This window comes from Bombina bombina, chromosome 1 (genome assembly GCF_027579735.1).
Source record: "Bombina bombina isolate aBomBom1 chromosome 1, aBomBom1.pri, whole genome shotgun sequence".
Taxonomy (NCBI): domain Eukaryota; kingdom Metazoa; phylum Chordata; class Amphibia; order Anura; family Bombinatoridae; genus Bombina; species Bombina bombina.
In genome coordinates, this window is record NC_069499.1 from 1,135,472,157 (window position 1) to 1,135,499,239 (window position 27,083).

The window sequence follows — 27,083 nt, forward strand, 5'->3', positions numbered from 1 at the left end:
GGCTAACCAAGGGGGAAGGATGACTTGCAGCCACATAGAAGCATAGAAACAGTCAGAAAGGACACTACCCTGAGGCCCAATGAGGTATAGTTATGCCCCTGGCCATAAGTATATGTTAGTGGTGGGTTGTAGAGTTTTAAAGGGACAGTAAAGTCAAAATTAAACTTTCATGACTAACTAGACTCATAAGAGCTCAGGAGTGTGCACATGTCTTTATTACTCTGTGGCAGCAGTGTTTTGCAACATTGTATAACAAACCTACAAATAATGTTGCAAACCCTTCTGCCTTAGTCCCTTAGGGCTAGATTTATCAAAGCCATACTCCTCTAATATCGTCCAAAATAACGCATACAAACGGATCCTCATATTTATCAAAGCACTCTGCGCCTATAATTGCGCAAATCTGAAAGAAACTTCTTCGCACTCCACTTGCATTTGCCTAGACGCACAGGCGCGCTCCCGAGTGCACCAATATACATTAGTAATAGGCGTAATTTAACAGCCCGACCTACAAATACGCCCAGTGGCTTATTCCTCATTGCTTTGCGCTGTAATTGCATGTTGTATTTTTCGCCATACATACTGAGGCGAACACCATTATAATACATGCTTTCACATCTTGTGATGCAGTACTTTACTCTTTTAACTAATTTTTCAAAAGTTCAGCGCAAAGAAGATACCTTTATTCCCAGTAATTTGTGCTTCTACAGGCGCATATGGTACTAAAAGTTTTATATGTATATATCGATATATTGATATATTTATTTTTGTGTCAACATATGGCACAAACGGCACAGAAACATTGTGTAATATAAATATTAGCTAAATAGTTACCTAAAAAACGTTTTTTTAATAATCAAAACATGGCGGCGCAAATATTTATAGGGATGTACTGTGATAAATAGGGAGTAAATAGGGAGTAAATGCTTTTTCCGACAGGCGCAATTTATCATTATTACGCCTCAGCTCGCCTGCGCAAAGTTACGTCTATTTTTTTGATAAATTTAGGCGCACATGTGCGCCTCTCCGGAGGCAAGCTGGGGCGCAGTTACAGGCGAAGAACATACAGAGTTCGCCTAGCCTTTGATAAATCTAGCCCTTAGAGTACTAAAGACACGTGTACACTCCTAAGCTCTTATGAGCCTACCTAGTTTTGCTCTTCTTAGTTTTTAAGTATAAATATATTTCATATAATATATATGTCTCAATATGACACTCTGCCTCTGACTGTATAAATAAATAATAATATTAAAAGCTTATATGATGCATATAGTTCTCTCCTTCCTCCAGGCCTCAGTACTGAAATTATGCTTTATCAATATTTTATTTTTACATCTTCACAGAGTATTTTGTTTGCATTCAAATTCAGTCATGTTTCACTAGTCGCCCAGAATCCATTGCCCTTTTTGTAAATACTGTAATCTAATTTAGAACCTCCCATCCCTGTCAGACACATATTCTATTGTTTCTGAGGAATCCCTTCTTCATGGACTTTACATATGAATTATGTTATCAAATCTAGTAGTTTTATGGTTATCAATCTGAGGCACAATACAGCATTACAGTTATTTTGTCTGGCCCCAACTTTACTATCCCATACTGCTCCTCAGCATTTACACACAGTGATCCATTGTATCTGTTTGTGTGCAATGGGATTGCTGCATGTTTAAGTTAATTTATATAATAATAGAAACAGATATAGAAAAATAGATTTCAATTTTGATTAACAGATTTATTTTTTCTAATTTGTAATTTTCACTGCCAGTGAAACAGGTCCAATGTGGTTGCTCAGGTTAAAAGGTCAGACACCTCTAATTTATGCTTTTATGCTTTTTTTAGGATATAAGTAATCAATCCTCCTCCTGATCAGCCATGCGTTTAACATTGGTCACCTTAAGTGACAGTTTGCTGGGACAAATGGACCTGTGCTTATCTTCCATACATCAAATGTGAAGACCATCAGTTCAAGACAAGTCATTAGTGTAAACATTCTTATCAGGTCACAACTATGAACTTCTGAATTAATATTGAGTTTTTCATGTTTAACTGCTTTTATAAAAGGTATTTACTGTTTATATAGCGGAACCTGCTAAAGGGAATAAAGTGTGTGTTTTTGTTGTTGCTAAAAGCTTTACATTGCTGGTGTTAATTTTAAGCCTTAACATGAAACCAATCAGCTAGTTAGAGTTATCTGCATTATTTTTTACTCAATTTACATAATTTCTCAATTTGACTTTGCAAGTGCCTTATGCATCCATGGGGGGGGGGGTGCAAGGGGGGCACTTGCCCCCTACTGGAATTTTGCTCCAGGTAAAACATCAATCATACTTTTGCATGCACACAGCTAGATTAAACCTTACTCTTGTGTTTTGATTTCATTATAGCTGTGTGCTTGCAAGAGAGAGAAAGACTTTCTATGTATTGTATTAATATTTTTGTTTTGTAATTTTTCCTATGGGTTTTGCACCCAGGCTGGTCTGGGGTTAACTGCCTGAGTTGCTGGGAGTTGTACAGCTGTTTGTGCTGATGAGTACCCAGGGCTGTGAGGTTTGCAGTGGCATGGGATGTGCACCTATTCTGGTTTGAAAGTACAGTCCATCCAGAGGCGTAACTAGAAACCACAGGGCCCAGGTGCAAGAATCTAAGAATGTTCTATGTTACTAAGTTAGTATTTTACAGCATTAATAGTATCACAGAGACAGCAATATTTAATTATTTTATTTCAAATTATTTAACCACTTGATTCGCCACAATTTTCATGCATGATGCACAGTTTGTTTTCTGGGTAAAATAACTTTTTATACATTCAACATAATTTCTATCAAAATAAATACATAAATAAATACAAAACATCTGTAATGGAGAGATACTAGAATAAAAGTCTGCTTTTATTTTCTTGTAGTTAAAACTTACAGTACTGATACTCACAGGCAATGTCACACATGTAGTATGGAGTTGGACCTTTCAAATATAATTAAAACCATTATAGTGTTCTGCTACTAAATATGAAAATCTAATGTTAGCAGGGAAAAAAAAAACCATGTTGTAGTATATTGAGTTGTTATGCAGTTATTCATTGTCCATTACACCTATGCAGCAGTGATTTGGCTCCTTGGCTGCCCATTTGCACTGAGCCATGCTTTTTATGGTGATATGGTGATATTATTGTGACCCCAGGTCCCTACTACCCCCCAACCAGTACTTTATGTAGTATGTGACTGTGAAGTGATACAGTCTGTGAGATGGTTCAGCCCTGATACTCCCCTAAAACGCTCAGCCTCACCGGTTGCGGCCATTGCGCTACTGACCACCTGACACTTGTCCAGTCCACTACTCCAGTTACTGGTTCAATTTAATCAGCATGGCAGCCTGCCACAATGCCACTCATCCTCATACTAACTCACCACCACTAGCAAAGTAGCCATCTAGCCCCCCTCCTCGCTCAGCTGACTCTGTCACTCGTCTCTCACTCAGTCTCTCACACTGAATGACTACACGTGCCGTCAAAAACTGATTGAGCAGACTACACGTGAAGTCAGAGGCAGAGCCAATGTGCGTACGGCACGCTAACCGCCAAAGCCAATCACAGTCAGTTAGGCTCAGAGTCAGGGATCATGACGGAAGTTAACTAAGTTCCGGGTGCTGTGCTGCCAATGGGTAAAACAGAAACACTAACCCCTGTAGTCAGAGACAGAGACACTAGTGAAACATCATGTCACACTCACATGATATTAGTACAGGCAGCGGCAGGTCAACATTTTTTATTGAAAAAAACATTTTTTTTTTTTGCTGAAGCTGCCCCCCCCTGGGGCACGGTCGCAGTTGTAGTCTCTGCACACCCAGTAGTTCCACTCCTGAGTCCATCGTATTTTGTATGTGTCTGGATAAATTACAAAAGGCCTGTTTCACCCTTGCTTATAGCTCAGTCTGGTTGGTTGAATGCATACATTGTGTGGCTTATATTAGAGAATCAATATATTTGTAATAGTATTTCTATTGCTCTCTTTAAATGTAATATTCAAATTATACAATATTAGAAATAGATACAAATATATTGATTAGAATGTTTCTATTATGTATCAATACTACATTCCCTCCAACATGAACTATTGAACTTTTGAATAGTATTTGTTAAATCAAGTGTTACATTCCAAATTTAAATTTTTTATATTCGGTCTAATTGTGAACATTTGAAAATGAAAGTAACATTTGAATATTGGAAAATAATATTTACTTAACAATTTTATTGAATGTAAAGACATTACATACATTTGTTAAATGAAAGTACAACATTCAAAGCAAAATTGTGTTACAAGTTAATCAGTAGTATACATGTTATTATGCTAATTATTTGACTGCAAAAGTGCGTATTAGCTCATCTCGTGTAGAGATTTCCAATGTCCAAGTCCACCTCCCCTCACCTCCCCTTCCTCTCAGGGAGAGGTTTATTAGGAGGAATTAGCTGTGGAATTAAATGAACTTCTTCCTTAGCTGCCGCTGCTGCTGTATGCCCATAGGGTTATACCGTTGTCCTAACCTCCTCCCCCTTATTGATTATATACTAATAGGTACAGTTCCTTGCCCCTTTCCCTTTCAAGGTACAGTTCCTTGCCCCTTTCAACATTACAGGTTTACTATTGGTCATTTAGGTGCCTTCTAGGAAGATCAAAATTTCTATGCTCGAAAAGCGTAAAACATATGCTTCACTCTCTGATCTGTTCAGCTATTCACTATGTCACCCTATTGTGGGTCTGTGTTATGTTGTTGCCATGTTGCTAGCATTAATTTGTGTGTTCCCAGTTCCAGTGGTGATGTCTCTCTAGCTGCTGTAATGTTGTGACTTGTGATTTCCAGTCTTCCACTGTAGGGACCACTTCAGATTTACAATGTCTAGGAATTAGTACTTTTGCACTATTTAGCAAAAGTACTAATTCCTAGACATTTATGTGTAGAATTACCGAGCTTTGGTAGTGTTAGGAATAGGAGGATTTGTGGATTGTTAGGCAATGTTTGCCCTATTACCTTCGAGATTTGAGTGAGGACACCGCTCCAGAACGTGTCCAGCCTAGTACAATTTCACCAGATATGTGTTGGTGTTCCTATTTCGCCACATCCTCTCCAGCATTTCTGGCTGGATGTTTTATATATCTTTTGGAGTCTGGTACCACCTTGTGAGGTGTTTATAATTGGTTTCTAATATCCTTGTGGAGATTGATGACTGTTTGGTGTATAGGAATGCTGCATTCCACTCTTTGCATGTGAAATTGGACCCCAGTTCCTTTTCCCATGATTTAGTATATGTAGGTAATGTTTGAGTATTTTCTGTCAGTAGCTGTTTGTACAGAGTGGATATCGCATGCATGGGTGGTGTGTCAAGTAGGCATAATACCTCGAATGGGGTAGGTTTTCTAAGGTAATGTTGTTTGTTAGGGTGTGTGTTTACATAATGGCAAATCTGTTTGTGAGAGAACCAAGTCAGAGATATTCCTGTATGTGTGTCCAGTAAGTGGTTTGGCTTTCCCATCTGTGTATAGTATTGTGATTGATTGTTTTTTTATGTGGTTGGCGTTATCCGCCTGTGTCTCTTTAAGGTTCCATGGTAGAAATGGATTGTTGCTAATGGGAGAATTGGGAGACACTATCCCAGATATGTTGGTGGATGTGTGTAGGAGCTTATCCCAGTTTGAAAAGAAATCTGTGAGTATGGGGCATTTATGGATTACTGACAGTCTGTGCCCTGCTGGGAGTCACGCAGTGATTCCCGCATTAGTTAGTACCAACACTTGCCTGTCTTATTGGACCCATTGTTTATGTGTGCTGTTACTACACCAGTCCAACAGCCTATGTAATGGTATAGCAATGTTATATGTGGGGATATGTGGGACTCCCAATCCCCCCCTGTCCCTGGGCAAATACATTGAGCACTTGTTCTAGAAGCGATTTAATTTTGTGTAAGTACTGTGTTGGTAGAGGAATTGGGGTAGTCTGTAATAGATATTAGAGTCTCAGGAGTATATTCAATTTTTATCACGTTTATCCTACCGAACAAGGAAATTGTCTTATTTTTCCAACTTGAGACATCATTTGAGATGGTCTCCTCTAGCAACTTGTAGTTAGATTGAAACACTACTTTTGGGTCTGGTGCGAGAAATATTCCTAGATACATTAATTTAATACTTTGTTTTTTAAGTGGGCAATTAGGTATTAAGCGATTTAGCAGTTGTTCCTCGTACGTGAGGTTAATAATTTCTGATTTGGTGATGTTTAAAAGAAAGTTAGAGATAAGCCCATAGTCTTTAAATGTGTCTAAAGTGTTCGGTATCAAGGTTTCTATCTTGGTGAGCATGAGTAAGATATCATCAGCATATAATGACAATTTGTATTCTGTGCCATTTATATGTACTCCTATAATTTGGGTGTGTTGTCTTATTCTTTGCGCCAGAGTCTCTATGGACAATGCAAATTGAATAGGGGAGAGGGGCAGCCTTGTCTCGTACCATTGTAGATATTTAAGCTATGTAACAGGATACCGTTGACTTTAACTTTGGCTGTAGGGAAGGTGTATAGGGAGAATGCCTGTGTTATAAATTTATTGCCAAATTTCATTTTTTGCATCACTGCTTTTAGAAACTGCCAATTCACCTTGTCAAAAGCTTTTTCCGCGTCTGTGGAAATCATAACCACAGGGATATTGTGATTTTTGACGTGGGATATCATTTTCAAAGCCTTCAGGGTGTTATCCTTGGCTTCCCTATTTGGAAAGAACCCCACTTGGTCTGTGTTTATTAGTTTGGGCAGGTATCGGTTTATACTGGTGGCTAGGATTTTGGGCAGAATTTTTATATCTGAGTTTAGCAGAGATATTGGGTGGAAATTTTTGGGTTTGTTTGGTTGTTTCCCTTGTTTTGGGAGGACTGTAATGTGTGCCTCTAGCATATTGGTGGGGAGACAGCCTGCATCTAGTAGGTTGTTGAATACATTTGCGAGGGGGGTTACCAGTAGTTTCACATATTTTTTATAGCATTTTATGCTCAGGCCATCTGGGCCTGGGCTTTTGCCGTTGGGCATACTCCTAATCGCCTTCTGTATTTCCTCCAGGGAAATCTGGGTTTCTAAGTGTTCTGCTTCCTTGTCATCTAATGTTGGGAGGTCTAAATCTGAGAGGAATTGCTCCATGTCTAGGCGCGTGGCAGTATTTTTTATGTTGTATAGTGCAGCATAAAAGTGTCTGAAAGTCTCCGCTATCTGCTTGCTATCTTTATGGGGTTCTCCCTGGGCCTTTGTAATGTAATGTATGTGTGTGGCTAGTTGGCGTCTTTTAAGTGAAGTAAAGTCCCTTTACTGTGTTTTGAAATCCGATTTGGTGTCGGTAAACATTTAGCCGCAACGGGTGTATATATATCTATATCGCACACACAGCCCATATATAAGAGAGAGGGGGGCACTAGTCAAAGGTGATTTAATTTCACTACAAGGCATTTTTGAACAAACATTGTTTGCAATGGAGCAGGAAAGAACTAGCATTAATGAGACCATTTTCAATATAGCAAGCAAAAAACATTTTTTTGAAAGATTTTTCATGACAGGAGGTTCTAATGGAGAAAAATCACAAGACCTAAAAGGACTGTTTAATCAGTATGAAAGACTTTTACTAACAGACCTGAGACTGATGTGGGACATTGTTTCATTCACACACTACATTGATGTCAAGAGGGTGCCTAGAGGGCTTAGGATAAATAAATTCCCCTCTTTTGATCTGGAGGACAATATATTACAGCAGCAATGGAACGACACTTTAACTGACTGTTCCCTGACCCTCATGGATATAGCCAATGGAAGTAAGGCAAAAAAGAGGGATAAGCTAAAAGAGAAGATAGACAACATTAAAATTGATTTGAAAGTCTTGAAAATGAAAGATAAGGATAAGTACAAAGATTTCAAGAAAAATCTAAAATTTAAAGTGCAAAAACTTGAAGGAGAATTAGCCACCAGAAAGGGAACAAAATTATCAAGAGACTGGGAAGATTATGTTAACAACAGGGTATATAACTGGTCTAGATTCCAGAGAGGCCCTAACAGACGTTTCAGCAATAACTCAAACAAAAATTACAACAAGAAATGGGAAAATAAGAAACAGTCTGGTGACAAAGAAGAAAAAAACAAAGAGCTCCAAAATTGATCCTGAAGAATAAGATGGATCACAAAGTGGCATTCTCATCGACTGATACCTCAGACCATGAATCCATTCTGTCTGAGGGAAGCTGCACTTCATTTCCTTTATCTACTACTTCTCTCTCCTCTTTTTCTTCCTCATCCTCCTCTCTTCTGTTTCATCTCGCTCTTCTTTTCCTCTGCAGGTTTTGGATGACGACATCGATCAAGAAGAACAGGTGGTTCGTCCCAAAGTTAAAGTGGCCCCTTTAGGAGAGGGACAAGATGAGCGGGGAGAAGACAGAAGAAAATCCTCAAGAAAATTAAAAGAGAAACACAAGAAAAATTGACTATAATTAATCTTTCGGACTAGCCACTAACTGAGGGACAAATATGTTTGTTAAGTAAGGGTTTGGGCTTTGCACCATCTAACAATTTTTCTGCCTTTAAAACAATCATGACGTGAATAGATTTGTAAGAAAACTAACGCTAAAAATATGTTTTTAAAAATGACAGAGTTACGGTATGTGATAATAGTTCTACAGTTGTAGAACATGAGCCCATTAAGCGCAATCAACTAGATACCATGGATCATGAATTTGATTTTAGAGATCTAGTTAGCTTAAGACAACTGACAGTTCTTGATAGTAACATCTTAGGTCCACAAGACCAGGATATTGCAATGCCTTCTAAAAAATCCTCGCATTTTTACCCTGTACATTTCAGGGGTAGAGCATTATATAACTTCCAAAAACAAGTTGAGAAAGAGATTTTAGATTTAGAAAAACAGCTTAAATTAACACATACAAAACAAAATCTTACAAGGGATGAGAAGGAAGCTTTAGAATCTTTGAAACAAAATAATGATATCACGATTAGATCTAGTGACAAAGGAAGGAATGTTGTCATTCTAAACAAAAATGATTACCTGTCAGAGGCAAAATGGCAACTAAATGATATTAGGACCTATAGAAAGCTTTCTAAGAATCCAACAAGAGAATTTAAAACACAGCTGTTAGGATTGTTAGAACAAACTATAGCAATAGAGCTACTCACAAAGAAGGAGATCAGTATTTTAGTTCCTAATCATCCATTAATACCAAGTTTTCATCATTTGCCTACAACACACAAAAACATCACCTCACCACCTGGTCGTCCAATTATTTCTGGCATAGGCTCTTTGTTCGAGCCTCTGTCTGAGTGGATTGACTCTATTTTACAACCCATGGTAATACAGCTATACAGCTTCTTGAGGGATTCAACACATTTAATCAAAATCTTACAGAAAGTGACTTGGAAGAAAGGATATTGCTGGATAGTAGCAGATGTAGCATCCCTGTATTTGTGCATACCCCACACAAAGGTCATCAGAGCAATCAGACACTTTATGGACATAGATACAAATTTCACAGAAGAAACAAAATTATTACTTTGTGAAATGATAGAATTTTTGTTAAAGCATCATTTCTGTATGTTTGATGATGAATTCTACCTTCAGGTCTGTGGCACTGCGAAGGGGGCAAAATTTGCCCCCCTCATTCGCTAACTTATATGTAGGTTGGTGGGAGTATCACATGATTTATAGCAGCGCAAACCCGTTTGTGGAATCCATTGTCACATATATGAGATATATTGACGATTTGATTTTTGTAGTGGATGAATCTGTCAATTTTGATGTCTTTATGGAATATTTGAATAACAACGACATAAATTTGAAGTTTGTTGGAGAATATAAGTCTGATGTAATTAATTTTTTAGATCTTACACTAACAGGGGATGTCCATTCAGGCAACATTATAACTGACACCTTCCGCAAACCAACTGCCGGCAACACAATCTTACATTCCAGGTCTTGTCATCCACCACATCTAAAGAAGTCCATTCCCAGAGGACAATTCTTATGTCTTAGAAAAAACACAAATTCAGATGAACTTTTTTCTAGACAAGCATTAGCGCTTAAAGAAAGGTTAAAAGAAAGAGGTTATGGAGAAAAACTTCTTAATGACAGTCTTAGTGAAGTAGGAGGTTATACACAGCAGAGTTTGATATGTAGGACTACAAAGAAAGATAATGAATTTAATGACTCAGTGGTTGTTTTTATAACAGAATATTCTGAGCAATTTAATAAAATTTGCAGTATATTGAAAAGAAACATGTATATCTTAAGAGAGGATGAAATACTCTGTGAAGTGGCTGAAAAATGCAGATTTGTCCCCAAGAAAGCACCTACATTGTCCAATAAACTTTCCCCCAGCATGGTCTGTTCTAAGAAATATGAAAGAGAGAATTGGTTACAAAGAAAGGGCACATTCAGATGTGGAACAGGCCCATGTCTTACATGTGACACAATCAGTATAGGGAACACATTTACTAGTACAGTCACCCAGGAACAGTTTGAGATTAAATTTTATACAAACTGTAGAAGTGAGTATGTGGTATACCTCCTGGAGTGTAACTTATGTCAAATGCAGTATACTGGCCAAACATCGAGGCAGCCCAGATCTTGTATAAGAGAGCATATTAATGATATAAAAAACTTTAATAAGGATTCAGCTATTGCTAGACATCACTTTTCAATACACATGACCAATAAGTTCAATATGGGAGTAAAAGTTATTGATATTGTGAGAAGGCCAATCAGAGGGGGTGACAGAAACAAGTTATTATTAAAACAAGAAATGTTTTGGATTTATAAATTAAGAACTATCACCCCGGGTGGCATAAATAAAGAATGGGACATGAGTCTTTTTGTGGAATAGGATTTGCTGGTATTGGTGTATATTGCTTTTTTCAATGTTTATATATTCCTTCTAGATCAATAATTTATTGGTAGAAATATCCATGTCCATCAAGGCCAATCTTTCTTATTTATATTAAATGTGATGAATTGCTTCATATTTTTATTAATTTATTTATTAGTTTTTTTTGTATTCTTGTTCAGGAACTATGTTTTGCATTATGTTTAACTGACTGATATACTTATATTTAATTATGTAATATATAACACATGCTGACAAACTAGGTTCCTGATTGAGACATAATATTTCTAATTCTCATCTTTATGAGATTCATTGTTTGTATTTGGTTACAGTGTTATCATTCTATAATTCAATAATGAATTTCTATATTAATTTATTGTTAGTTACCCTTCCGATCACATTGTATAACAATATCATGTCCTATCAGCCATGTATTTTATAATGTATTGTTTTAATCTATTCTACAGGTGATGTGATTGGTCACTCCTACCTTTAAGTAGGGGGTATCTAACCATATCACCTATTCCTATGATTAAGTGCCCATTTGCAGCATGAAACGCATAAGGAGACTATTGTTCTGTGCCTGGTTTTAACCAGGTTCTAATAAATATTGTTTTTTACTTTTTCAAAGTGCCTCCCGAGTGCTGCCTTTCTTTTTCTTTTGGCGTCTTTTAAGTGCTCTTGCCATGGACGATCCAGTTTAATCTTGTATATCAAAATATTTCTGTTTTAGGAGCTCTGATTTCCTTTGTTATTCTTTGGTTAAATATTCTTTTAGCTTTGCCTTGACTGGGTCAGTGCCTCGTGTACGGGGGTAGAATGTGGTTCTAGTTTATGTTTTTTTTACCCCAGTAGCCTATCTGTGTTGATGTGGAATTTAGATATTGCCTATTGTTCCTTTTTTCCCCATGCTTTGAGTGCCAAAAATTTCCCTCTCACCACGCATTTATGGGCCTCCCAAATGGTTGTGTGCCATGTTTTCCGTGTTATTTTCTCTGAAGCAATTTCCTAGTGTTCTATAAATAAAAAGAAAGAAGGCACCCATTGCGTAATATGTTCAGATTAAAACAGAGGGATAGATATGTGAATAGATTTCGCTCACATTTATTGGAGCACTATCAAGTGCTATACTGGCAGGCCAGATATTTCAGAGCAGTCTGGCTAATTTGCCTCCCGTGTCAGGAATTGGATATAGGTTTTCTCTCTCCTTAAATAAATTAAAAGAGAACACCCATAGTGTAGTATGTTCTTATAAAACAGGAAATACAGAGTATATTAATTGCACTCATATTTGGTGAAGCACTATCAAGCAGTGGCATCACTAGGGGGGTGGGGGGGGGGCCACACCCGGGTGACACCCTCCAGGGGGTGACACCAACAGAATTTTTTTTTAAAATTTTATTGAAATTCAATTAAATACAATGTATAGGTGCATAGATTTTTTTTATTAGAGGGGCCAGCATTTGTGAACATTAGTGGGACTGGGGAAGCTGTAGATACTTTTAAATAGATTTCTGCGGCCAAAGGGGTGCATTAGCTACGCATGCTTTTTTTCCCCCGCACCTTTTAAATAACGCTGGTATTGAGAGTTCTCAGAAGGGCTGCGTTTGGCTCCAAAAAGGGAGTGTACAGACATATTTACCGCCACTGCAACTCTCAATACCAGCGGTGCTTACGGACGCGGCCAGCTTAAAAAACGTGCTCGTGCACGATTCCCCCATAGGAAACAATGGGGCAGTTTGAGCTGAAAAAAACCCTAACACCTGCAAAAAAGCAGCGTTCAGCTCCTAACGCAGTCCCATTGTTTCCTATGGGGAAACACTTCCTAAGTCTGCACCTAACACCCTAACATGTACCCCGAGTCTAAACACCCCTAACCTTACACTTATTAACCCCTAATCTGCTGCCCCCGCTATTGCTGACCCCTGATTGGATCAGCCAATCCGATTGAACTTGAATCTGATTGGCTGATTCAATCAGCCAATCAGATTTTTCCTTCCTTAATTCCAATTGGCTGATAGAATCCTATCAGCCAATCGGAATTCAAGGGACGCCATCTTGGATGACGTCATTTAAAGGAACCTTCATTCGGACTTAGGACGTCGTTAGAAGAGGATGGATCCGCGTCGGCTGCTTCAAGATGGTCCCGCTCCGCGCCGGATGGAAGAAGATATAAGATGCCGCTTGGATGAAGATGTTTGCCGGTCCAGATCTCCTCTTCTTGCCGGATAGGATGAAGACTTTGGACCCTCTTCTGGACGGATCGGTGATACCCGGCGTGGTGAAGACAAGGTAGGAAGATCTTCAGGGGCTTAGTGTTAGGTTTTTTTAAGGGGGGTTTGGGTTAGATTTGGGGTATGTGGGTGGTGGGTTGTAATGTTGGGGGGGGGGTATTGTATGGTTATTTAAATACAAAAGAGCTGTTTTCTTTGGGGCATGCCCCGCAAAAGGCCCTTTTAAGGGCTGGTAAGGTAAAAGAGCTGTTCAATTTTTATTTTAGAATAGGGTAGGGCATTTTTTTATTTTGGGCGGCTTTGTTATTTTTTTAGGGGGCTTAGAGTAGGTGTAATTAGTTTAAAATTCTTGTAATCTTTTTTTTGTTTAGTTTTTTTTTTTTGTAATTTAGTGTTTGTTTTTTTTGTAATTTAGTTTAGTTGATTTAATTGTAGATAATTGTAGGTAGTTTATTTAATTAATTTATTGATAGTGTAGTGTTAGGTTTAATTGTAACTTAGGTTAGGATTTATTTTACAGGTAATTTTGTAATTATTTTAACTAGGTAGCTATTAAATAGTTATTAACTATTTAATAGCTATTGTACCTAGTTAAAATAAATACAAAGTTGCCTGTAAAATAAATATTAATCCTAAAATAGCTACAATATAATTATTATTTATATTGTTAGCTATATTAGGGTTTATTTTACAGGTAAGTATTTAGCTTTAAATAGGATTCATTTATTTAATAAGAATTATTTTAATTCGTTAGATTTAAATTATATTTAACTTAGGGGGGTGTTAGGGTTAGAGTTACACTTAGCTTTAGGGGTTAATACATTTATTAGAGTAGCGGCGAGGTCCGGTAGGCAGAATAGGGGTTAATACTTGAAGTTAGGTGTCGGCGATGTTAGGGAGGGCAGATTAGGGGTTAATACTATTTATTATAGGGTTTGCGAGGCGGGAGTGAGGAGGTTTAGGGGTTAATACATTTATTATAGTAGCGGTGAGGTCCGGTCGGCAGATTAGGGGTTAATAATTGTAGGTAGGTAACGGCGACGTTGGGGGGGCAGATTAGGGAGTAATAAATATTATGTAGGGGTCGGCGATGTTAGGGGCAGCAGATTAGGGGTACATAGGGATAATGTAGGTTGCGGCGGTGTGCGGTCGGCAGATTAGGGGTTAAAAAAATTTAATAGAGTGGCGGCGATGTGGGGGGGCCTCGGTTTAGGGGTACATAGGTAGTTTATGGGTGTTAGTGTACTTTAGAGCACAGTAGTTAAGAGCTTTATGAACCGGCGTTAGCCCAGAAAGCTCTTAACTCCTGGCTTTTTTCTGAGGCTGGAGTTTGGTCGTTAGATTTCTAACGCTCACTTCAGCCAAGACTCTAAATACCAGCGTTAGAAAAGTCCCAGAAAGATAGGATACGCAATTGACATAAGGGGATCTGCGGTATGGAAAAGTCGCGGCTGGAAAGTGAGCGTTAGACCCTTTCCTGACTGACTCTAAATACCAGCAGACGGCCAAAACCAGCATTAGGACCCCCTAACGCTGGTTTTGATGGCTAACGCAGAACTCTAAATCTAGGCGTTAATTTTTTTTGCCCCTGGAGCCAGCACTGCAATTTCCACAAATAGTTTTCCCGGCTGTTTTTGCTTTTTTGTACTTTGCTCCTCCCCTGCCAAATTTCACTATGAATGTTGTGGGCGTGCCATGGGGCTTGCAAAGTTGCACTGCTAGCCTAAACCTACTTGCCTATCTGTGCTCACTGTTCAGTGACGTGTGGAGCAGTGGAGTCACTCACTGCTGTGCTGTCTCTCTAAACAGGAACTGGGAAATCATGGGATGCCTGGCACCTGACGGCATGACTGTCTGACACTGTCTCTAAAGTGAAGGAGCCACGTATGATGCCCACCAGACCGGTACGGTTACGTTACACTAAGTGCACACTGAATAGGTAGGAGGGGAGGGCGGGCGGGGGTCTGGGGATGGGCAGAGTGCAGAGGTGATTGGCCATAAGAAGCGGTAGGCACTCTGCCCGGGGCTGTGAACTGACAGACTTGGAACAGAGTCAGAGAGCAGAATTTTTTTCTTTAGTGATTTATTTTAGAGTGCTCTGTTTATCTTTCATTTGATGCTCTGCTGAGCCAGCAAGCAGCTCTAGGCATGAGCTTTATAATTAATGCAGTGCAGTTTACATATTTTGTATGTTTGTGTGTCTGAGTGTTTTTGTGTGTGTGTCTGAGTGTTTGTGTGTGTGTCTCAGTGTTTTTGTGTGTGTGGGTCTCAGTGTTTTTGTGTGTGTGTGTGTGTGTGTGTCTGAGTGTTTTTGTGTGTGTGTTTGTCTAAGTGTTTGTGTGTGTGCCTGAGTGTTTTTGTGTGTGTGTGTCTGAGTGTTTTTGTGTGTGTGTTTGTCTAAGTGTTTGTGTGTGTGCCTGAGTGTTTTTGTGTGTGTGTGTCTGAGTGTTTTTGTGTGTGTGTGCCTAAGTGTTTGTGTGTGTGTGTCAGTGTTTTGTGTGTGTGTCTGAGTGTTTTTGTGTGTGTGTTTTTGTGTGTGTCTGAGTGTTTTTGTGTGTGTGTGCCTGAGTGTTTGTGTGTGTGTGTCTGAGTGTTTTTGTATGTGTGTGCCTGAGTGTTTGTGTGTGTGTGTCAGAGTGTTTTTGTGTGTGTGTGTTTTGTGTGTGTGTCTGAGTGTGTTTCTGAGTGTTTGTGTGTGCATCTGAGTGTGTTTTTAAGTGTGTCTAAGTGTTTGTATGTGTGTGTGCCTGTGTTTTTGTGTGTGTCTGCTTTCTGGGAGGGGGGGTGACACCATAACCTACCGCACTGGGTGACACCAACCCTAGTGATGCCACTGTTTGGTAATGACTGTAAAACCCTTCAAAACATTAAAAAATATTTAGACCTTATTTTTCAGGTGTGTGTCAAACTCTTAATGTAATTATAATAACTGTAATAATGTAATTATCCAAAATAAAATAAGAAGGATTAAACATTCTGCTTATATGAGCTCACTATGGGCCTTGGATGAAATAACATTTTTAAAGACAGTGATGTATTTTATGAATTGTTACCTTCAAGGATCAAAATGTCCTACGTTTAAAGGGTTATTCCCTAATATGAATCACTGTATACTCATAATAACAATACATTTTTTAAATTAAGATTGTATTTTGACACAGAAAAAAAGGGAGACGAGGCCTGAATCATTAAAAAAACTGCATTTTTTTCTTTCAAAAATATATACTAAACATGTAACCACAGGTAGGTCTATAAATAGCTGCTTTGACTACAAATGCAAAGTGTTGCTTATTTATCAGATTTAATAACATGGGGAAGGTTACAATGAACTAGAGGAGATGAAGGTGAGAGGCAGGACAAGAGCAAAGGGACTGTAAACTGTAAAATTGTTTTTCCCTTAATGTATTTCCAGTGCCTTGTTATACCAGCTGCAGGGTATAAAATGTATGAGAAATTGGATTTTCAGGTTTATTTGTATATATGAAATTGCTGGTGTTGTGCTTTGAAATCACAGCCTATTGGAATGAATTGAGCTTGCAGGTAAAATCAGATCTCATTATGTTATGTTAACACACTTGCTTCCTTGGGGCATATTTATCAATGTGCGAGTATCGTATCATGTCCGCCGCACATCAGCATACGCTGTCGGCATTTATCATTGCACCAGCAGTTCTTGTGAACTGCTGCTGCAATGCGGTCCCCTGCAGATTCGTGGCCAATCAGCCTCTAGCAGGGGGTGTCAATCAACCCGATCGTTGGTGCAATGATAAATGCCGACAGCGTATGCAGCGATGTGCAGCGGACATGATGCGCTACTTCGTATCATGTCCGCTCACACATTGTTAAATATGCCCCATAGAATGAATAATAGAAAAATATAATTTTATTAAATATCTCTTCTACACACCACTGGGAGTGTCATTGGGAACAAATTAAAGGGTGAGACGTTTTTTGGGGGGTAAATTCAATGTGTCACAGTGCCCTAAAGTCCCCATGCTTGCTGGTATCTGCTGCTTTCACACCTCATCTACCACAAATTGTCACTTCATTACCAATATTTTTAGCTTTGTTGGACTCTAACCTAAATCCACCTCCTTCCACTGCTTATGTCTCCCTTTGCTGGTCTTTATAGTTTTTATATTGCCTGTTGTTTATCCACTGATTACTTTGTGGTTTGTGTTATCAAGTTATTATAAGCATGACACTGAGATAGGTAGCAATAAGGTATTGAACCTATAAGCTATTCCTGACCTATTGGCTCATACCTGCTTATCCTGCAATTACATCCTATACAGATGGTAACAGCATATAGTAGCTGAGACCTTAAATCAAATATGTTTAGTAGACGGAGTATTAACCACAAGAGAAGATTACTTAAAAAATGACTACTTATGATAAAAAATGGAAATAATTATTTTTTTTTGAGGGCAGCCCAAATCCCAAGATTAGATTTTTTTTTTTTTTTTTGTGAGGTGTCAGCAAAGGTGTCTTTCTTTAGGCAAGAGTGCAACTAGTCAGGAAAAAGGTGTGTAACAAAACCAATATTGAGAGTCCACAATACTGCATATTATATATGATCATTTTTTTCTGTTAAAATTGTGTAAAATTCTATAAAAGTTTTTAATGGTCTGCTCTTACCTGTAAGGCTATTTTTGCCTCTACTATTTCTTTTTTGGTGCATTCAACATATCTAAATTATACTGTGTAATATGCAGCAACTGAAATGTTCTCCAAAAATGTATCTTAGCTTGTTATTTACCAGCAAGGAAACAACTGTAGATAATGGGCAAAATGTATCATCTTTGCAGACGTGATGTGCTAGTGCAGGGCCTGTCAATCACCCTGATTGAGCGAGCGTCGGGGGATTAATCTTACCACCTCTGAGGTGGCGTAGAGGAAAAAGAAGCAGTATCTGGCAGCAAGCTCGCTTATGTGAACCTGCTCTACATAGTCAAAAAGCTGCAATATTGTTAGTATCATGATAAAACTTCACAATTTTATAGCCTGTTGCTAAACCCTTTTTGAGCTTGGTTAAAGTAATTAATAATTTCCTTATTGTCTTATTGCCATAGCAAAAAAAACTGATTTACAGCAATCACGAGTTGATTGTTGCATGAGAAAATGTGAAATTGTCCTTTTTCAGATTTACACTCGCCTAGATTTACAGTTCTGCGTTAGCCGTCAAAAGCAGCGTTAAGGGCTCCTAACGCTGCTTTTTACCACCCGCTGGTATTTAGAGTCAGCCAGGAAAGGGTCTAACGCTCACTTCCAAGCCGCAACTTTTCCATACCGCAGATCCCCTTACGTCAATTGCGTATCCTATCTTTTCAATAGGATCTTCCTAACGCCGGTATTTAGAGTCTTGGCTGAAGTGAGCAGTAGACCCTCTACCGACAAGACTCCAGCCGCAGAAAAAAGTCAATAGTTAAGAGCTTTCTGGGCTTACGCCGGTTCATAAAGCTCTTAACTACTGTGCTCTAAAGTACACTAACACCCATAAACTACCTATGTACCCCTAAACCGAGGTCCCCCCACATCGCTGCCACTCTAATAAAATTTTTTAACCCCTAATCTGCCGACCGCACACCGCCGCCACCTACATTATCCCTATGAACCCCTAATCTGCTGCCCCTAACATCGCCGACACCTACATAATATTTATTAACCCCTAATCTGCCCCTCCCAACGTCGCGAGCTACCTTGCCTACACTTATTAACCCCTAATCTGCCGACTGGACCTCGCCGCCACTATAATAAATGCATTAACCCCCAAACCGCCGCACTCCCGCCTCGCAAACCCTATAATAAATAGTATTAACCCCTAATCTGCCCCCCCTAACATCGCCGACACCTAACTTTAAGTATTAACCCCTAATCTGCCGACCGGACCTCGCCGCTACTCTAATAAATGTATTAACCCCTAAAGCTAAGTCTAACCCTAACACCCCCCTAAGTTAAATATAATTTTAATCAAACGAAATAAATTAAATATTATTAACTAAAGTCTTCCTATTTAAAACTAAATACTTACCTGTAAAATAAACCCTAAAATAGCTACAATATAACAAATAATTATATTGTAGCTATTTTAGGATTTATATTTATTTTACAGGCAACTTTGTATTTATTTTAACTAGGTACAATAGCTATTAAATAGTTATTTACTATTTAATAGCTACCTAGTTAAAATAATTACAAAATTACCTGTAAAATAAATCCTAACCTAAGTTACAATTAAACCTAACACTACACTATCAATAAATAAATTAAATCAATTAACTACAAGTACCTACAATTAAATAAACTAAACTAAATTACAAAAGAAAACAAACACTAAATTACAAAAAATAAAAAAAGATTACAAGAATTTTAAGCTAATTACACCTACTCTAAGCCCCCTAATAAAATAACAAAGCCCCCCAAAATAAAAAAATTCCCTACCCTAATCTAAATTAAAATAGTTAACAACTCTATTACCTTACCAGCCCTTAAAAGGGCTTTTTGCGGGGCATGCCCCAAAGAAATCAGCTCTTTTGCCTGTAAAAAAAACACAATACCACCCCCCAACATTACAACCCACCACCCACATACCCCTACTCTAACCCAAACCCCCCTTAAATAAACCTAACACTACCCCCCTGAAGATCTCCCTACCTTGAGTCATCTTCACTCAGCCAAGCACCGATGGACCAAAAGAAGACATCCAGAGCGGCAGAAGTCTTCATCCTATCCGGGCAGAAGAGGACATCCGGACCGGCAGACATCTTCATCCAAGCGGCATCTTCTATCTTCATCCATCCGACGAGGAGCGGCTCCATCTTCAAGACCTCTGGCGCGGAACATCCTCTTCCTACCGACGACTACCGACGAATGAAGGTTCCTTTAAGTGACGTCATTCAAGATGGCGTCCCTCAAATTCCGATTGGCTGATAGGATTCTATCAGCCAATCGGAATTAAGGTATGAAAAATCTGATTGGCTGATTGAATCTTCCAATCAGATTCAAGTTCAATCGGATTGGCTGATCCAATCAGCCAATCAGATTGAGCTCGCATTCTATTGGCTGCTCAGAAGTGGCGATAAATATGCCTGTACGCTCCCTTTTTGGAGCCTAACGCAGCCCTTCAGAGAACTCTAAATACCAGCGTTATTTAAAAGGTGCGGGGGAAAAAAAACACGCGTAGCTAACGCACCCCTTTGGCCGCAAAACTCTAAATCTAGCCAACTTATAGGGCTAGATTATGAATGGAGCACTATTTTCCGCTCCCGCGGCACGTTAACTCCACTAGAAGTAAGCTTTTGCATGCGTCAGGTTTTACGTGTATTACAAGTTGAAAGTAAATTTATTTCGCTTGCGCACTAAGCCGACATGCACAAAAAGTCAAAGTTAGAATATAGCAACTGCGTTTACATATTTCCCGATAGTTTTCAATGTAGCACGAAAAGTGAGAAAAACCTGATCGCTAAAGTGGGATAACCTGACATGAATAATAGTAATATTTCACATTCCAATGTTCTTCACTTAGCAGAATATGTTCTATTTATTCATAAATGCATATTTCTACATATATATGAGGGTATTTTGGTACAATATATATATATATATACCTATATATTTATATATTGGAGCAAAGGACTCCAATGCACTTATATGTATATGTCTATATATGTAAATATATGTATTTATGTGTATATACAGGGAGTGCAGAATTATTAGGCAAATTAGTATTTTGACCACATCATCCTCTTTATGCATGTTGTCTTACTCCAAGCTGTATAGGCTCGAAAGCCTACTACCAATTAAGCATATTAGGTGATGTGCATCTCTGTAATGAGAAGGGGTGTGGTCTAATGACATCAACACCCTATATCAGGTGTGCATAATTATTAGGCAACTTCCTTTCCTTTGGCAAAATTGGGTCAAAAGAAGGACTTGACAGGCTCAGAAAAGTAAAAATAGTGAGATATCTTGCAGAGGGATGCAGCACTCTTAAAATTGCAAAGCTTCTGAAGCGTGATCATCGAACAATCAAGCGTTTCATTCAAAATAGTCAACAGGGTCGCAAGAAGCGTGTGGAGAAACCAAGGCGCAAAATAACTGCCCATGAACTGAGAAAAGTCAAGCGTGCAGCTGCCAAGATGCCACTTGCCACCAGTTTGGCCATATTTCAGAGCTGCAACATCACTGGAGTGCCCAAAAGCACAAGGTGTGCAATACTCAGAGACATGGCCAAGGTAAGAAAGGCCTGAAAGACGACCACCACTGAACAAGACACACAAGCTGAAACGTCAAGACTGGGCCAAGAAATATCTCAAGACTGATTTTTCTAAGGTTTTATGGACTGATGAAATGAGAGTGAGTCTTGATGGGGCCAGATGGATGGGCCCGTGGCTGGATTGGTAAAGGGCAGAGAGCTCCAGTCCGACTCAGACGCCAGCTAGGTGGAGGTGGAGTACTGGTTTGGGCTGGTATCATCAAAGATGAGCTTGTGGGGCCTTTTCGGGTTAAGGATGGAGTCAAGCTCAACTCCCAGTCCTACTGCCAGTTTCTGGAAGACACCTTCTTCAAGCAGTGGTACAGGAAGAAGTCTGCATCCTTCAAGAAAAACATGATTTTCATGCAGGACAATGCTCCATTCACACGCGTCCAAGTACTCCACAGCGTGGCTGGCAAGAAAGGGTATAAAAGAAGAAAATCTAATGACATGGCCTCCTTGTTCACCTGATCTGAACCCCATTGAGAACCTGTGGTCCATCATCAAATGTGAGATTTACAAGGAGGGAAAACAGTACACCTCTCTGAACAGTGTCTGGGAGGCTGTGGTTGCTGCTGCACGCAATGTTGATGGTGAACAGATCAAAACACTGACAGAATCCATGGATGGCAGGCTTTTGAGTGTCCTTGCAAAGAAAGGTGGCTATATTGGTCACTGATTTGTTTTTGTTTTGATTTTGAATGTCAGAAATGTATATTTGTGAATGTTGAGATGTTATATTGGTTTCACTGGTAAAAATAAATAATTGAAATGGGTATATATTTGTTTTTTGTTAAGTTGCCTAATAATTATGCACAGTAATAGTCACCTGCACACACAGATATCCCCCTAAAATAGCTATAACTAAAAACAAACTAAAAACTACTTCCAAAACTATTCAGCTTTGATATTAATGAGTTTTTTGGGTTCATTGAGAACATGGTTGTTGTTCAATAATAAAATTAATCCTCAAAAATACAACTTTCCTAATAATTCTGCACTCCCTGTATGTGCAGATAGGTCTGTAAATACATATTTACACGCACATATTTATATATACAGTGAGGGAAAAAATTATTTGATCCCCCGCTGATTTTGTACGTTTGCCCACTGACAAAGAAATGATCAGACTATAATTTTAATAGTAGTTTTATTTGAACAGTGAGAGACAGAATAACAACAACAACAATCCAGAAAAACGCATTTCAAAAAAAGTTATAAAGTTATTTGCATTCTAATGAGTGAAATAAGTATTTGATCCCCTATCAATCAGCAAGATGATTTCTGGCTCCCAGGTGTCTTTTATACAGGTAACGAGCTGAGATTAGGAGCATTATCTTAAAGGGAGTGCTCCTAATCTCAGCATGTTACCTGTATAAAAGACACCTGTCCACAGAAGCAATCAATCAATCAGATTCCAGACTCTCCACCATGGCCAAGACAAAGAGCTGTCCACGGATGTCAGGGACAAGATTGTAGACCTACACAAGGCTGGAATGGGCTACAAGACCATTACCAAGCAGCTTGGTGAGAAGATGACAACAGTTAGTGCAATTATTCACAAATGAAAGAAACACAAAGTAATTGTCAATCTCCCTCGGTCTGGGGCTCCATGCAAGATCTCACCTTGTGGAGTTTCAATGATCATGAGAACGATGAGGAATCAGCCCAGAACTACATGGGATGATCTTGTCAATGATATCAAGGCAGCTGGGACTATAGTCACCAAGAAAACAATTGGTAACACACTACGCCCAAGGACTGAAATCCTGCAGCGCCCGCAAGGTCCCTCTGCTCAAGAAAGCACATGTACAGGCCCATCTAAAGTTTGCCATTGAACATCTGAATGATTCAGAGGAGAACTGGGTGAAAGTGTTGTGGTCAGATAACACCAAAATCGAGCTCTTTGGCATCAACTGGAGGACAGGACAACTTCACTGCATCAAAGGGACGATAGATAGGGCCATTTGCCGTCAAATCTTGGGTGAGAACCTCCTTCCCTCAGCCAGGGCATTGAAAATGGGTCGTGGATGGGTATTGCATGCTAATGACCCAAAACACACGCCCAAGGCAACAAAGGGGTCAAATACCTATTTCACTCATTAAAATGCAAATCAATTTATAACTTGAAATGCGTTTTTCTGGATTTTGTTGTTGTTATTCTGTCTCTCAAATAAACCTACCATTAAAATTATAGACTGATCATTTCTTTGTCAGTGGGCAAACGTACAAAATAAGCAGGGGGTCAAATATTTTTTCCCTCTCTGTATATATATACATAGATATTTAGACATGCATATGTATGTTAGTATTTTACTTTCCTCTCGTTGCACCTTTCAACAAATACATCCCTTCTCTTTCCTCACATTTTCTTCATTTGAAACACACATGATTCGCTTATTCTCTTCCCTCTCTATTCGTGTTGCAGTCATATACCGCCCCCTGACTCCTCAACTCTATTTCTAGATTACTTTGCCGCCTGGCTACCTTATTTCCTTTCCTCAGATACCCCTGCCCTCATTCTTGGCGACTTCAACCTCCCTGTTGATAATCTTACTGCCTCCTCTGCAAAACAACCTCTGCAACTCACTTCCTCTTTCGACCTGTCACAATGGACTGACTCTCCCACTCACAAAGATGGTCACTCCCTGGATCTGATTTTCAGCTATCAATGCACTATCTCAAACTTCACAAACTCCCCTTTTCCTCTTTCTGACCATCACCTCCTCACTGTAACATTACTTCCCTCCCTACAACTCTCCCTCCTTCTACCCCTCACACCAAGCTTCACAGAAGAATCAAGTCATTAGATCAGCAACAGCTCGCCAGCTCTCTCGAACCTCTCCTCTCTTCTGTCCCCTTCTTTTCCTGCCCTGATGAATCTATCTGCCTATATAACTCCTCCCTTACATTGGTCCTTGACAATCTGGCCCCACCTACCATAGCTCGGAAATCATACATTCGTCCCCAGCCCTAGCATACTCCTCTGACATGGTACCTATGCAGATGTTCCCATACTGCTGAGCAATACTAGAGGAAATCTCGGAGTTCAGCTGACTTTCTTCACTATAAGTTCATCTTGAACTCTGACTATTCTGCCCTTAATCTATATAAGCAACATTACTTATCTACTCTTATCTCTACTCTTTCTTTAAACCCAAAATGTCTGTTCTCCACATTCAATACTCTTCTCCGCCCACCCCACCTCACACTACAACTTCTCTCTCAGCTCAAGATTTTGCCAGTTACTTCAACAACAAAATCGACTCCATCAGAAATTAAATCGGCTCTCAACATACTACCAGTCTCCCAAAAGCTCACAATCATCCAAAACCCACATAGCCAAAAATTTAGCTCTTCTACCCCTGTTACAGAAGAAAAAGTTTCTGCCCTTATACTATCCTCTCACCTCACTACCTGTCCCCTCGACCCCATCCCCTCACAGCTACTCCCCTCCCTTTCTTCTACCCTTACCCCTATACTCACACACATCTTCAACCTCTCCCTCAGCACTGGTATATTTCCCTCATCTCTTAAACATGCACTGGTCACACCTATCCTCAAAACACCCTCTCTCGATCCAACCTCCCCATCCAACTACCGCCCTATTTCCCTACTCCCTCTTGCCTCAAAGCTTCTTGATAAGGAAATTCACGTTTATCACATTTCCTTACATTAAACTCCCTCCTTGACCCACTGCAATCCGGATTTCGCCCCTACACTCTACAGAGACAGCAATTGTTAAGGTTACCAACGACCTACTTACAGCAAAATCCAAAGGCTACTTCTCTCTGCTTATCCTCCTTGATCTGTCTGCCGCCTTTGATACTGTCGACCACCCTCTTTTGCTCCAAACCCTCCATTCCTTCGGTATCTGCAACACTGATCTCCCGTGGTTCTCTATCTATCTATCTATCTATCTATCTATCTACCTATCTATCTAACAGTACCTTTAGTATAGCCTTCTCTGGAGAAACCTCTGCCCCATTACCACTTTCTGTTGGGGTACCGCAAGGCTCTGTCCTCGGTCCCCTTCTCTTCTCAATCTACACGTCATCATTAGGTTCCTTAATAAAGTCCCACGAGTTTCATTTTCATTTGTATGCCGACGACACCCAAATCTACCTCTCTGCACAAGAACTATCTAATTCCTTGTTAACCCGTGTCACTAACTGTCTCTCTCATATCTCATCTTAGATGTCCTCTCACTACCTCAAGCTAAAACTCTCCAAATCTGAACCCCACTTCTTCCAAAATCTCAACCCCCCCTTTTCTCTATAACTGTTGATAGCTCCATCATTTCCCCAACCCCACATGCCCGATGTCTTGGGATTACACTTGACTCCGATCTCTCTTTCACTCCTCACATTCAGTCCTTGTCTAGCCCGGCGCCTAGCTCCTTTACAATCCATAATGAATGCCTCTGCCAGGCTCATCTTCCTTACATGTCGCTCTTCATCTGCTACACCTCTCTGCCAATCCCTTCACTAGCTTCCTCTTGCCTCCAGGATTAAACACAAAATTCTCACTCTGACACACAAAGCCCTCAACTGCACTGCTTCCCCCTACATCTCAGACCTTGTCTCTAGATACTCTCCCTACCGTTCCCTACTCTCCTCCTCTCTTGTTACCTCCTCACATTCCCATTTACAAGACTTTTCCAGACTGTCTCCCATCTTATGGAACTCTCTGCCTCACTCCACAAGACTCTTCCCTAGTTTTGAAAGCTTCAAGTGCTCCCTGAAGACTCTACTATTCAGGGATGCATACAACTTACACTAACCTTCCTATCTCCAGTGCTATCTCCTTAAAACCCATAGCATGTAAGCCTATGAGCCCAGCTCTTTGTAGTTCACATTAATAAGAGCCTACTACAACAGTGCAAACTCTTGGCATGGCCCTCTACCCACTTGACCTCCACCCACTTGTAAATGTCATTTTTGTATACCACCTATGTCATAGCGCTGCAAAATTTGTTGCCGCTCTACAAATACCTGATAATAATATGTATGTATTTCTATGTTAAAGACCTTTGCATGCCTCATTTCTGAGACCTCATATCTTTGAGCCCTTATAACTTTTTATTGCAATTTTTTTAAAAATAATTTTTATTAGAACTGTACTTTTAAATGTATTTTTATGTGTTTTGTGACACTTTTTTGTTGACCGTAACAGCTAACCAGAGTCATGCTATTCCAACGCGCGATAAATAAAGGACTCCAGTGACAACCTGTGAAGCTCTGTTGAACTCCATGCCCAAGAGGCGTAAGGCAGTGCTGGAAAATAATGGTGGCCACACAAAATATTGACACTTTGGGCCCAATTCCGACATTTCCACTTAGGGATGTACTCACTTTTGTTGCCAACAGTTTAGACATTAATGGCTGTGTGTTATTTTGACGGGACAGCAAATTTACACTGTTATACAGGCTGTACATTTACTATTTTACATTGTAGCAAAAGTGTAATTTCTTCAGAGCTGTCACATGAAAAGATATAATAAAATATTTACAAAAAATGTGAGGGGTGTACTCACTTTTGTGAGATACTGTATGTGGTATCATTGCACTGGGTCTTTGGGGAAAAAGATTTGGAAAAAATGGAAAAAATTGGAAAAAAATAAAAAATTGAGGACGGGGGTGTGTTTTGGGCAGCAATTTTGGGATTAGTGCATAAGAAGCTGAT

At 39.4% G+C, this 27,083-nt stretch overlaps 1 long non-coding RNA gene across 1 annotated transcript; it reads left to right on the forward strand.

Moving 5' to 3' along the window:
- LOC128641604 (uncharacterized) lies at nt 1-26,821 on the forward strand. Its single transcript, XR_008399575.1, has 4 exons — nt 1-84; nt 1,840-1,982; nt 14,954-15,048; nt 26,574-26,821. It is a non-coding gene; the product is annotated as an uncharacterized LOC128641604 (long non-coding RNA).
- Nucleotides 26,822-27,083: the final 262 nt, after the last annotated feature.